Source organism: Armigeres subalbatus, chromosome 1 (assembly GCF_024139115.2).
Source record: "Armigeres subalbatus isolate Guangzhou_Male chromosome 1, GZ_Asu_2, whole genome shotgun sequence".
Classification (NCBI taxonomy): domain Eukaryota; kingdom Metazoa; phylum Arthropoda; class Insecta; order Diptera; family Culicidae; genus Armigeres; species Armigeres subalbatus.
The window spans coordinates 161,417,377-161,431,666 of NC_085139.1; positions in this window are offsets into that span (position 1 = coordinate 161,417,377).

The window sequence follows — 14,290 nt, forward strand, 5'->3', positions numbered from 1 at the left end:
TTGACGCACTCACCACCAGTCCAACTTTTGTTGCTTCACGTTTCAGGCGGGTGTACAGTTCTGCCACCTTTGCAAATGTTCGGCCGATAATGTCCATGTCATCCGCGAAGCAAATAAACTGACTGGATCTGTTGAAAACGAACAGTGGGTAATGTCTGTGACATAACCGCGACGTGGACGTAGGACTTGACTTGACCATGCCTTTGAAGATGTATAATATATCCAAATCTCTCACGTCACCTAATTTGTATAAAAAATCGGCGATCACAGTCCAGGGTTGTTAATCGATAAATTATTATCGTTAATTTAACGCCATCTTCGATAACGATAACGAATGTACGATGAAGCTTCGTTGACGATAAAGTGAGCGTTGATTTATCGTTATCGTTATCGAGTCTTCGTTGATTTATCGATAATTATCGAGTTAACTGTAATATGTCCTGCAGGTAAAAAGTATAATATTTACAAGTTGGTTTTTCAATATGCTTTTTCTAGCATTGCCCTGAAATATTAGGTAACTCATTTAAATCTTGCAATTAAGTTGGGGGTTCAAATTGATCAAACACATTCTTGATGATCAATTCATTCAATTTCACAGATAGTCGCGGTTTTCCATAATAAAGAATCGTATTTCTTATGTTTGAATCACAAAAACATCTATTTTGGGAGATCCAGAGAGCCTACATGTATTACATAATTATGTTTATTTTATGACTCAGAGAGTAGATTAACCGAGTCGTGCTCAATTCATCACGGAGGGTATTTCCACTTGGTACCTATGCCTGACATGAAATACTACAAGTCGCTGTATTATTCTTTAGCAGTTGAAACCCAATTCTAAATCCCGAAGTATTCCGATTCCAGCTACATCTTCTTGATTATCCGATGAAGATTGTCTAAGAAAAAATCATCATGCGTTCTCAATAGATATGTCTCCATCTCAAAGCAAGTCTGTCTGGTTAGCACAAATATCCTCGTTGTATTTGTAGCCAGTGCCATATATTCCAAACACTTATGTAGTGCTTGATAGTCCATCAAGCCAATGACAGAACACTTGGTTTTTCTTCGTTCCGTGCCGTTCCCGCTTCAATCAAAATCATCTCTGGTCAACCTGCTACAATGAGGGTCATCATTGAGAAATTTTGGAAAAGATCAGTTTACACAATTCTCGGCTTCTGTCAAAATTATACATAATCTTTTTTCTCGTAATCTAGTAACCACATTGTTGCAAAATTATCGAGTTAACTTACGTTAAATTAACGTTGAATTATCGAACTCCGCTAATTACTGAGTTGATGCATCTTTATCGTAGCAACCGATAACGTTGAACACAATTAACTTTATCGGCGATAACGATAAATTAACGATTAACAACCCTGTCACAGTCCAAACATTATTATAACAATTTTCATGAGCAATATAGGAAAAAATATCTTAAAAAGAAAAGCTCTCAATCGATTTTTCATCTAATAGTGGAATTTTTTGTGATTTATTTCATTATATGTCACAGTTCTTGTTATGTAACGGTTATGAAAAAATCTTGAAAATCTGCTATTCGCGAATAACATTTTATCTCTAGAGTATTTTAGAATGTTTAAGAACTTTTTAGTAAGTCTATCAATGGCTCTCAGAAGAACCGTATGCTTTGAAAATAAACATTATCTATGTCCATTTCTATGACGAATGCCACCTAATTGCGAAAATTATTATTAACTCTCTTGGCCCTGATAAGGGCCGAAAATAAACTCCTTTCGGGGAACTGGTTGACCGAGGGGGTTTCTTTACTCGAAACCAAAACACACACACACGCGATTTCTTCAAGAACATTGCAGTTCTTTCTCTTGATTTTCTTCAACTTTTTCTACCAATGCCGGCCGGTCTCGGCTCAACCCTCAGCTCTTCATTGATGCCGGCTAGTTTCGGCTCGACTCTGCTGCTGCCGGTATCTCCTCGGCATTGCTGCGGTGTCGGGTCTGTAGAATGGGCTGCTTCTGGAACATTTTCTGCGGCTGTACTGGCATGCTTTGGCTGATGGTGGCCTCGGCGCTGCCGGGCCGAAAAGCGGATGATGCGGACGATGCTGTTTTGCGAAAAATTGCGAGTGCTGTCGAATCGATGCTGCTGTGGCTTTGTTTGTCCCGGTTAGAATGAAAGAAAAAAAAATCGTTTTGCGCTATTTTATGCCTTCTCAGCAGACCCAGCGGCAGCTCATTCGCTGGTGTCTGCACCAATCAGAACGCGGTAATGGATACTTTGCATTGAAAACAGTTTTAGGCCTATTGAAACGAGCTCTTCGTGTCTAATCAATGATGAATATGAAACGTGTACTTATAATCTTTTGATTAAGGGGTTTGTTGTATAAATCTGTTCAGTCAGATGGACGCTATTCACCTTCAAAATCTTCTATTCCAGCGTAACGCTCTTGATGCCAAAATATTGAAATGACACCCGGTATAGTAAAGAAAGACATAAATCCTACGTCAAAATTAACCTTCAGAAGCTCAAATTATCCTATGCTGTGCTGTAGGATCTGTCAAAGTTAACAGCGTCGGTTGTCTAGTTCTTATTTCTTTACTTGGATTCATCTATACCATTGTAAATCAATTGTAAATCGATTGAGCGGACGAACATCAATCGCAGCGGCAGTGTCGGTAGCGATCATCTTGTTTCGTCGAGAGCAGCAGAGACCATGCAAGTCTCGTTTGGATTGGTAATTTTGCTGTCGGAGATTTTCTTTACAAGATTGGGACCATCGTTTCCTCAAGTGACAAGACATTTCGAAATGATTCGAAATGAAAATATTTTGTCATGATTTCTTCAGCATCGCATAGGAACTCAGAAGCCGGAGCCGAAGCTCCGCCTTTTCGATGGATAATACCGTTATAAACCACAGTTAAGGTCACTCCTGACAGAATCCAAGTTTCAAAGTGCTCGCGTTTTCGGAGGCACACCACTCGATACGGAAGCAACGCACAACTGTCATTTTTATTTTCTCACGCATGCTGCGACGCAGCAAAGCTGGATCAACAAAAATGACAGTTGTCCGCCGTCTACGTATCGAGTGGTGTGCCCCCGAAAACGCGAGCACTTTGAAACTTGGATTCTGTCAGGAGCGACCTTAATTTTCCTCCTTTACATTGACCAATCAAGAGGAAATAATTTGTCACATGTAATCAATGTTTTGAGTTTCAAACTCCGCCTTTTTGGTATTGTTAGCGTTGTATGCCGTTCTTTGGCACCACCTTTGAATCGACCGATATCGTAAATCACTTAGACCAAGAATAATCAACAACTTTCTACCAATCTTTTAGAAGTAGCGTAAAATACATTAACTGGTTAGTTATGTAAATAATGAAACCAACATGACCAAATGCCCATGATAGCTCTCTATTTCGAGAACATTTTCCCAAATTGTTCACGAACAACTTACACTCAATATATAAATTTCAGGAATCAATTTCATAGAGATATTTTTAGGGCTATTTTTATAAAAATATGCCCAAATCTCTCACATATTGGAAGAAGAAAACGGCGATATCATTATTATTACCATTTTCGTGACCAATTTAGAAAAAATATCTCAAAACAGAAAGCTATCAATCGATTTTTTATTTAATGTTAATATTTTTGTCATTGATGAAAAAGATAATTCTTTAACTTCTAGAGATGACACCATTATTCTCCCTGTCGTTGGATGTTGGTTCCCTGCCGGCTGGTCAGGATAAAAATTAAGCCGGAACTGAACTCGCATGAGCCATGATTTTGTCATTATATCAGAACAACTCTAGCCGAAGCTCCACCCCTTTGATGAATAAGACCATTGTAAACCGCTTGTTGGCTCCTCCTTCACCTAGACCGATCAAACGAAAATGTCATGTTGTGAATTACAGACTGTCTGTCAGCGTAATTTACCATTTGTAGCACCATCTATTCTTCAACCAACACTGAAAACTACGTCGAACAATAATAATCAAAAATGTTCCAGCAATCTTTTAGAAAGTATCAAAGAGTCATTTTTCTACATATTTTTTATCAAATGTCAAATAAATCCAAAATTCAAATAAATCCAATAGATAAAAAATCGATTCATAGCATTCCGTTTTGGGATATTGCTAATTGACCACGAAAATCTTGAAAATCTGCTACTTGCGTATAACATTTTATCTCTAGAAGATTGAATTTGGCACAAAAGTACTATTTTTAAAGCGAAAGGTATTGAAAGCTTTAATATTAAACTCTTTAGTAAGTATCAGTGGCTCTCAGAAGAACCGTTTGCTTTGATGGCATACATTTTCTATCTCCATCTGTTGCGTTATGTTGCAGTGGACTGTGAAACTGAAAGTGGGTGCTCTGGGGTGTGCGACGTGTGCTGGATCCCCAATGGAACCAGCGGGATGCAAACTGCCCTAATGCAGCGACCGACGAACCAGTGATGAATGCCAACCAATTGCGAAAATTATAAACATCTCTCTTGGCCCTGATAAGGGCCGGAAATTAACTCTTTCAAAAGCAACTGGTTGACCGTGGGAGTTTCTTGCTCGAAACCAAAACTCACACCAACGATTTCATCTAGAACACCGCCGTAAAAGCGACGAATTCCAACCTATTGCGAAAATTATCACTAACTCTCTTCGCCCTGATAAGGGCCGGAAATTAACTCTTTCAGAGGAAACTTGTTGACCAAGGGAGATTCTGGCAGGAAACCATTCTAGAACGTTGTAACTTTTTCTCTTTTTCTCTCTTCACCTTTCTCTGCTCAACACTGATGCCGGCCGGTCTCGGCTCAATACTGAGGCCGGCCGGTCTCGGCTCGTTTCTGCTGCGGGTCTCTGCTCGGCACTGTTGCGGTGTGTGGTCTAGGCTGGGCTGCTTCTTCTGCTGCTGTGTTCCACTTGATGTTCGTCAAAAAACTGATTCATGGTGCTGGGTAGCACCCCGGTTTTATTCATCGTTGATGATGATAATATCCCGTTGGAAGTTCTAAACAGAATGAGAAGGAAAAATTGCGTCACCCTCTTTTATGGCTTATTTTGGTGCGCAGTTGCAGCTTATCCGCTAGCGTCTGCACCCATCAGAATCAAGCGAACAAATGACGCGAGGAACAAGCGGCACCCATATTTATAGGTTTCAGTGCAGTCAATGTTTTGCTTCGAAAACAGTTTTAGGCCTATTGAAACAAGTTTTTTGGGTCATATCAAGTATGAATATGAAAGGCATACTTGAGATCTGTCGATTAAGGGGTTTTCCGAAGAGATCCGTTCACTGGGACAAACGCTATTATCATTCAAAATCTTTCAACACAGCGTAACGCGGTCGATTTAGAAATATTGAAATGACACCCGGTATAGTGAAGAGAGACGTAAGTCCTACGTCAAAATCGTACCCCGGCTGTTACACCCGGCTCTCCGCATGACACCTTCTAGCGCAATGTTGAACAACAGGCACGAAAGTCCATCACCTTGTCTTAGTCCCCGGCGCGATTCGAACGAACTGGAGTGTTCGCCCGAAATCTTCACACAGTTTTGCACACCATCCACCGTTGCTTTGATCAGTCTGGTAGCTTCCCAGGGAAGCTGTTCTCGTCCATAATTTTCCATAGCTCTACGCGGTCTATACTGTGGTATGCCGCCTTGAAATCAACGAACAGATGCACAGAAGGACCAATCTTCAAAAAGACGGTCAAAAACCATTTTTTCAAAATGATCCAAATTAATAACTTGAGTCATGGGTTGTTAGTAGAATACTTGACGATGATCTAAACATAGTTTTGAGTCATTTTATTTGGGTGGATCTTACCTTTACAGTTAATACAAGTTGAGCATGTTGTCGATTTTTAATTCTGTTAAATCTTGTAACATTTATCTTACTGTTCATTATGTTGGCCACAACGTATACATCGCCCAAACCTATTATATTTGGCACCATTACGAAGTGTAGCCTTAAAACTAATAAAGCCACGCTCAAACGTTCGTAAATTAATTTTGATCGCGCAGAAAGTACTCGTTCTTTATTATGTATAAAATTATTATTGTATTATCTTCTTGCTGTATTCATTGTAAAATTCAAAAAGGTACCCATCGGTACCCATCAATGAAATTCACACTGTAGCTTAATTTTTTTGTCAGGAATCCAATCCTGAAGAAATTAGGTTCCGCCACCCTCCGCCCGTTCAGTTATTTCGGTTTTACTGACGGTGGTCCTTTCGGTCTTGCCAATCAATTTTGATAAGTGCAGTAACGCACAATTTGTTTTTACTTCTCTTTCTACTTCTCATTTGCCCCAATGCAATGGTGACATCAGCTTAAAATTGTCTAGGGGTCGTACACTTATTACGTAAGCATTTTTTTCTGAGGTTTTCGACCCCCCTCCCTCATGTAAGATTTCTTCCAAGCAAATGTTTTTTATTTACATGGTGCTCAAGAAAACAACAGAGGCCACCCCTCCCTCCCCATAAGTGATTACGTAATATGTGGACGTCCCCCTAGCACAATTTGTTCTTGTCTCACGCATACTGTTGTTAAGGAAATCCCACGTGATCATTAGTTCTTCAAGCTTCTGCGCTCTGAGATTTTGAAAATATTGATAATGAAAAAAGGATAAACTATCAAGTCATGTTATGTCTAGTCGCAATGAATAATTTCGGGAGAGGATTTCCTTTACTGAGTGCAAGTTGGCTCTTGTTTCGGACGGTAGAACGATCGCGCGATTTGCCGAAATTTTGTGTTTTGCATTGCGCGGCCGGTAATAAAGTTAATTAGTTCAGTGCGTGTTAGCTCTTGCTTCGGACGGCAGAACGATCGCGTGATTTGCCGAAATTTTGTGTTTTGTTTTGGTTTTCCTTATAAGTAAATTGATGAATATATTTTATTATTTTTACAGCATATACTGTTATTGACAAACGCTCTATATTGTCGAATAGAGCTCCCTATTACTCACCTTTACCACTAACACAAATTTTCCTTCCCGAGACATCTATGAAGGTAGTATGGGTTCCCTGCATCTTCACTAGTAGATGTTGAACTAACATTCCTTCCCTTCCTTCCGTGATTGTAAGGACGTGGCCAGGTATACAACTTCTACTGTATAGGAAAAGGTACTAATCCCAAGTACCAATTTGCGACAATATACAGTAGATTGCTCAATTGAGCATTGTAAAGCCACCCACGATTTGTACAATCACATATGCTATGCTATGCTATGCTATGCTAGGATTTTATTTTATCCTGTACTTCTAATTTTCCAATCTTACTCTGTAAAAATATCATGAGTTTTACCGTAATATCAAGTAATTGCGCCTCTACAGCTTTACTTCGGTTAAGGTCACTCCTTACGGAATCCAAGATAAAAAGTGCTCGCGTTTTCGGGGGCACACCACTCGATTCAGAGGCGGCGCACAACTGTCATTTTTGTTGATTTGGCTTTGCTGCGTCGCAGCATACGTGAAATAATAAAAATGACAGTTGTGCGTTGCTTCCGTATCGAGTGGTGTGCCCCCGAAAACGCGAGCACTTTTAATCTTGGATTCCGTCAGGAGTGACCTTAAGGATGAAGCAAAACCTATTCCATATGTTTACAATTTCTAACAATAAAATTTTTTTTTCTTAGCATTGCGGTGAGACGGCTGAAATCAGTAATTAAATACCTGTAGAAATGCTCATAGAAAAAGAACTCTACATGGCGGCGCCAGCCATTGATATTTGATGGACACCACTTGGTGCAAGCACGTTGTCTTAGAGAACTATAGCGTGCTTGCGACGACTGGTGCCCCACCTCTCGCTGCGATAGTTGTACTTTAGCTTACGGATCGTTGATGCTGAGAAGAGGAACCATTTATTTAATGAAAAATCACAATATGTGGCCTGCTAGACCATTTTATTCACTTCTAACATTTATGACCGTCTTTTTTGGGATTGGTCCCACTGTGAGATGGTGCGTTGGGACCTGGTAATCGCCGATGGTTCCGGTCAGTGCTGTGCACCATCACCATCAACACCTTTTAACACCCTGATATAGACACGCATATTCTTCTGCATTCCACACTCTCCTCAACCATCATAGTGGCACAAAGCTGTTTATTGTGACATGCCTATTGAAATGATCGGATTTGCTTATTCCATCATTCTCCAAAATATAAAAGAGTGGCACGATACCGGACCATCATTTCACTTGCATTCGAAAAGATACTCATCACCATCAATTTGCAGTTGTATTTCCATTGGGCCGTGCACACATAAAAAGCTAATCGTGTGAAAATTAATGCAAAGCATAGAACACAATATTTTGTGCAGCGCGGATACACATTTTCGCATGTTCTTCATCAACACGAGCGTCGTTCCATTTAGTTGTCTTGTACGCTCTTTGTGCAATGATGGTTAGCCATATTGAAAGAGTATCATTTTAAGTTTTCTATGAATGTACAAAGAGTATCCTGACATTGCACAGCCCTGGTTCCGGTCCGTACTCTCTTGTTGATTGTTCGTTGCTTATGATTTTTTAAAGGCTGGCTTGCAGGGCCTGACACCAAACCCCCTAAATTTCCGGAGGACCATGGTGCACAGTTTCACTTAGAGTCCCTCGCTGGCACTCGGACGATGATCAGCCGCCCCTAACATGGAGAACAGACGCTGTTGTGAGCCGATCCTGACATGGAGAACAGACGCTCAATAAGATTTGCACCTCCGGAGAGGAGCAAACCCCCCCTTCCCTGTTCGCATACGACCATAGTTCCCACCGGGGTTGGTTACCCGATCTTCCCTAAGATTGCTCGTATCCCGGCCAGCACCGCGGGGAGGTAGGGATAGGAGTTGCTGGGTAAGAGGCTAAGGACCGCGTGATGGGGTCTATTTTATTCCTTCAGGTACGCGAAGTACCAATGGTACGCTTTACCCAGCATTTGCCGATAAACTCACATTAAAATCGCAATGAATCTTTTGAGTCTCCGTTAAATTTTTACGTTCTGGAATGAAACTAATTCATATTTGTCAAACATGGAACCCAATCGATGAAAAAAAATCAAGTCAAGTCGATCGTTCAAATGAAAAGTACACGATAACGTATAAAATAGTAAATTAGATACAATTCCAAAAACCGTTAGTTCTTCGACAAGGAACACTAGAACAGTTGGAGGATGAGCTACTGCAAACAGGATACGAAAATGTCAACCGGAACGAAGATACGCTTGCAGACGCAGTACATCTTCTTCCATTTATCGTCCGGCATCGATGACTGGCACAGCTTTCCCACAAGGTGTTTTTTTCGGCCAACGGAGGATGCTTCCCACCCACTGGGGATGACACTGAACAGGTTTTTTTTATCATCAATTCCTCCCGATGTATTGCTTAATTGATGGCCAGGAGGATTAAGGCAAGTGAAAAGGGTTTTGGTTTCAGTGACTCGGGTGAGCGCTTATATGACTACGTGAGTTGCAGATTTCCGTTTTGCCCTTACTCAGAAAAAAAAACCATATTATGTCGAAAATATGGGAAGACGAGGAAACGCCTGCTAGCTGGTTGGTTTGCCCTCAGGGGCACAGACTGGAGTGCGCCAATTACCAAAGAATAACCCTCCTTAATTCGGCGTACAAAATTATGTCCCGTATTCTGTTCAACAGATCGAGACCGCTTGAAGAGTCCTTCGTCGGCGAATACCAAGCAGGTTTTCGTGAGGGCCAATCAACGACCGTTCAGATGTTTACCCTGAGACAAATCTTTGATAAATTCCGGGAGTACAACTTGCAGACACATCATCTGTTTATTGATTTCAAGGCGGCGTACGAATCAGTGAAACGGAATGAATTATGGCAAATTATGCTTGAACATGGTTTTCCGGCGAAACTGATACGGCTGATTCGTATAACGTTGGACGGATCGAAATCAAGTGTAAGGGTTGCGGATGAAATATCGACGTCATTTGTTACCTTAGATGGATTAAAGCAGGGTGATGCACTCTCGAATCTACTGTTCAATATAGCGCTCGAGCGAGCGATTAGGAGAGCTGGTGTGCAAGGAAGCGGTACCATTATCACAAGACCGCATATGCTCCTGGGATTTGCGGATGATATCTATATTATCGAGATTGATCGCCGTGCCGTGGAAAAGGTTTTTGCGCCTTTTAAGAGGGAGACAGCGAGGATTGGACTCACGATCAATACCAGCAAAACGAAGTACATGGTCGCTGGCAATTAACGTGGGTTCATTAGTGGTGGTGGTAGCGAAATGGTGCTAGACAGTGGTGTGCGAGAATAATGTTATCCGCGAGGTGAAAAGGCGTATTGCAGCTGCAAATAGGGCTTATTACGGACTTTGTAACCAGCTTAAGCCCGTAGTCTGCATACGAAAACAAAACTCGCGCTGTATACTACTCTGATTCTTCCGGTGGCTTTATACGGCCATGAAACATGAACGTTAAAGCAGTCTGATCGGAGAGCTTTCGGAGTGTTTGAGCGTAAGGTGGTGCGGTGGTAAACAGGAGAACGGTATCTGGCGGCGTCGCATGAATCACGAGTTGTACCAGGTGTATAAAGGGCTGGATATTATTAAGCTTATTCAATAGAACATCGAGACTACGGTGGGCTGGTCACGTTGTTCGTATGCCAGAAGAACGTCAAGCGAAGATAATATTTAGTAGAGAACCCGGAAGAGGCCGCGTACACGATGGCTTTCTGCAGTTGAAGAGGACCTGAGGGCGCTCAACGTTCAGGGCGACTGGAAGCGATTGGCCCAGGATCGAGTCCAGTGGAGAAGGATACTCCATTCGGCGTAGGTTTATCAAAGAGCTGTAGCCCATCAAGTAAGTAGAATTATTCTCTATGATTCCCCTTTTTATTTTTATTATTCTGTGTATAGTAGAAAATCGAAAATTTGTTTTCAATAAAATGAAATATCTGCAGCTGGTGGGCAGCAGGGACTATGTCCAAGGGCTTGACGATCCCTCCCCAGGCCATCTGCGAGTTGTGGGGCTTGCCTAGGATGTGGTGGGGTTTGACAGTGGGCCCTGTTAAACCTCTATAAAAAGCTGCATGTATCCGCAAGTAGGCCCCACCAAAGCGACCGTATGCCGCTCAAAGCGCACAAGCCCAAGTCCTGGTGTTAGGTGGGACGCTAAACAGCCCTGACACGACGGCCCTCCGACGAGACAGGAGGTTTGCGCAGGCCCAATAAGCCGACTAGAAAACCAATCATTACGAACAATATAAGAGATAATGCGACTCGATATAATCGGCAAAGACCTAGGCGACGAATACAGGATCACGATTGGAAGCTTGGAACATGGAATTGCAAGTCGCTAGGTTTCGCAGGTTGCGACAGGATGATCTACGATGAATTACATCCCCGCAACTTCGACGTCGTGGCGCTGCAGGAGATTTGCTGGACAGGACAGAAAGTGTGGAAAAGCGGGCATCGAGCGGCTACCTTCTACCAAAGCTGTGGCACCACCAACGAGCTGGGAACCGGCTTCATAGTGCTGGGTAAGATGCGCCAACGCGTGATTGGGTGGCAGCCAATCAACGCAAGGATGTGCAAGCTGAGGATTAAAGGCCGTTTCTTCAACTATAGCATCATCAACGTGCACTGCCCACACGAAGGGAGACCCGACGACGAGAAAGAAGCGTTCTACGCACAGCTGGAGCAGACATACGATGGATGCCCACTGCGGGACGTTAAAATCGTCATCGGTGACATGAACGCACAGGTAGGAAGGGAGGAAATGTATAGACCGGTCATCGGACCGGATAGTCTGCACATCGTATCGAATGACAACGGCCAACGATGCATAAACTTCGCAGCCTCCCGCGGAATGGTAGTCCGAAGCACCTTCTTTCCCCGCAAAAATATCCACAAGGCCACATGGAGATCACCTAACCAAGAAACGGAAAACCAAATCGATCACGTTCTAATCGACGGTAAATTCTTCTCCGACATCACGAATGTCCGCACTTACCGCAGTGCGAATATTGAATCCGACCACTACCTCGTTGCAGTATGCCTGCGCTCAAAACTCTCGACGGTGTACAACACGCGTCGAAGTCGGACGCCGCGGCTTAACATTGGGCGGCTACAAGACGGTAGACTAGCCCAAGAATACGCGCAGCAGCTGGAAGTGGCACTTCCAACGGAAGAGCAGCTAGGCGCAGCGTCTCTTGAAGATGGCTGGAGAGATATTCGATCCGCCATTGGTAGCACCGCAACCGCTGCACTAGGCACGGTGCCCCCGGATCAGAGAAACGACTGGTATGACGGCGAATGTGAGCAGTTAGTGGAAGAGAAGAATGCAGCATGGGCGAGATTGCTGCAACACCGCACGAGGGCGAACGAGGCACGATATAAACAGGCGCGGAACAGACAAAACTCGATTTTCCGGAGGAAAAAGCGCCAGCAGGAAGATCGAGACCGTGAAGAAACGGAGCAACTGTACCGCGCTAATAACACACGAAAGTTCTATGAGAAGTTAAACCGTTCACGTAAGGGCCACGTGCCACAGCCTGATATGTGTAAGGACATAAACGGGAACCTTCTTACGAACGAGCGTGAGGTGATCCAAAGGTGGCGGCAGCACTACGAAGAACACCTGAATGGCGATGTGGCAGACGAAGATGGCGGTATGGTGATGGACCTGGGTGAACGCGCGCAGGACATAATTTTACCGGCTCCGGATCTCCAGGAAATCCAGGAGGAGATTGGCCGGCTGAAGAACAACAAAGCCCCTGGGGTTGACCAACTACCAGGAGAGCTATTTAAACACGGTGGTGAGGCACTGGCTAGAGCGCTGCACTGGGTCATTACCAAGATTTGGGAGGAGGAAGTTTTGCCGCAGGAGTGGATGGAAGGTGTCGTGTGTCCCATCTACAGAAAGGGCGATAAGCTGGATTGTAGCAACTACCGCGCAATCACATTGCTGAACGCCGCCTACAAGGTACTCTCCCAAATTTTATGCCGACGACTAGCACCAACTGCAAGGGAGTTCGTGGGGCAGTACCAGGCGGGTTTTATGGGCGAACGCTCAACCACGGACCAGGTGTTCGCCATTCGCCAAGTACTGCAGAAATGCCGCGAATACAACGTGCCCACACATCATCTATTCATCGACTTCAAAGCCGCATATGATACAATCGATCGGGACCAGCTATGGCAGCTAATGCACGAACACGGTTTTCCGGATAAACTGACACGGTTGATCAAAGCGACGATGGATCGGGTGATGTGCGTAGTTCGAGTTTCAGGGGCATTCTCGAGTCCCTTCGAAACCCGCAGAGGGTTACGGCAAGGTGATGGTCTTTCGTGTTTGCTATTCAACATCGCTTTGGAAGGGTAATACGAAGAGCAGGGATTAACACGAGTGGTACAATTTTCAATAAGTCCGTCCAGCTATTTGGTTTCGCCGACGACATAGATATTATGGCACGTAACTTTGAGAAGATGGAGGAAGCCTACATCAGACTGAAGAGGGAAGCTAAACGGATCGGACTAGTCATCAACACGTCGAAGACGAAGTACATGATAGGCAGAGGTTCAAGAGAAGACAATGTGAGCCACCCACCGCGAGTTTGCATCGGTGGTGACGAAATCGAGGTGGTAGAAGAATTTGTGTACTTGGGCTCACTGGTGACTGCCGAAAATGACACCAGCAGAGAAATTCGGAGACGCATAGTGGCTGGAAATCGTACGTACTTTGACTCCGCAAGACGCTCCGATCGAATAGAGTTCGCCGCCGTACCAAACTGACAATCTACAAAACGCTAATTAGACCGGTAGTCCTCTACGGACATGAGACCTGGACGATGCTCGTGGAGGATCAACGCGCACTTGAGTTTTCGAAAGGAAAGTGCTGCGTACCATCTATGGTGGGGTGCAGATGGCGGACGGTACGTGGAGGAGGCGAATGAACCACGAATTGCATCAGCTGTTGGGAGAACCATCCATCGTTCACACCGCGAAAATCGGACGACTGCGATGGGCCGGGCACGTAGCCAGAATGTCGGACAGTAACCCGGTGAAAATGGTTCTCGACAACGATCCGACGGGCACAAGAAGGCGAGGTGCGCAGCGGGCAAGGTGGATCGATCAGGTGGAAGATGACTTGCGGACCCTCCGTAGACTGCGTGGTTGGCGACGTGTAGCCATGGACCGAGCCGAATGGAGAAGACTCTTATATACCGCACAGGCCACTTCGGCCTTAGTCTGAATAAATAATAATAATAAATAATCTGCAGCTATTAGACGTCGCAACTCATTTCTGATTAGTGCTCATGATAGTACATCCATGCGTGCATGATGCGCACTACTAATGAAAT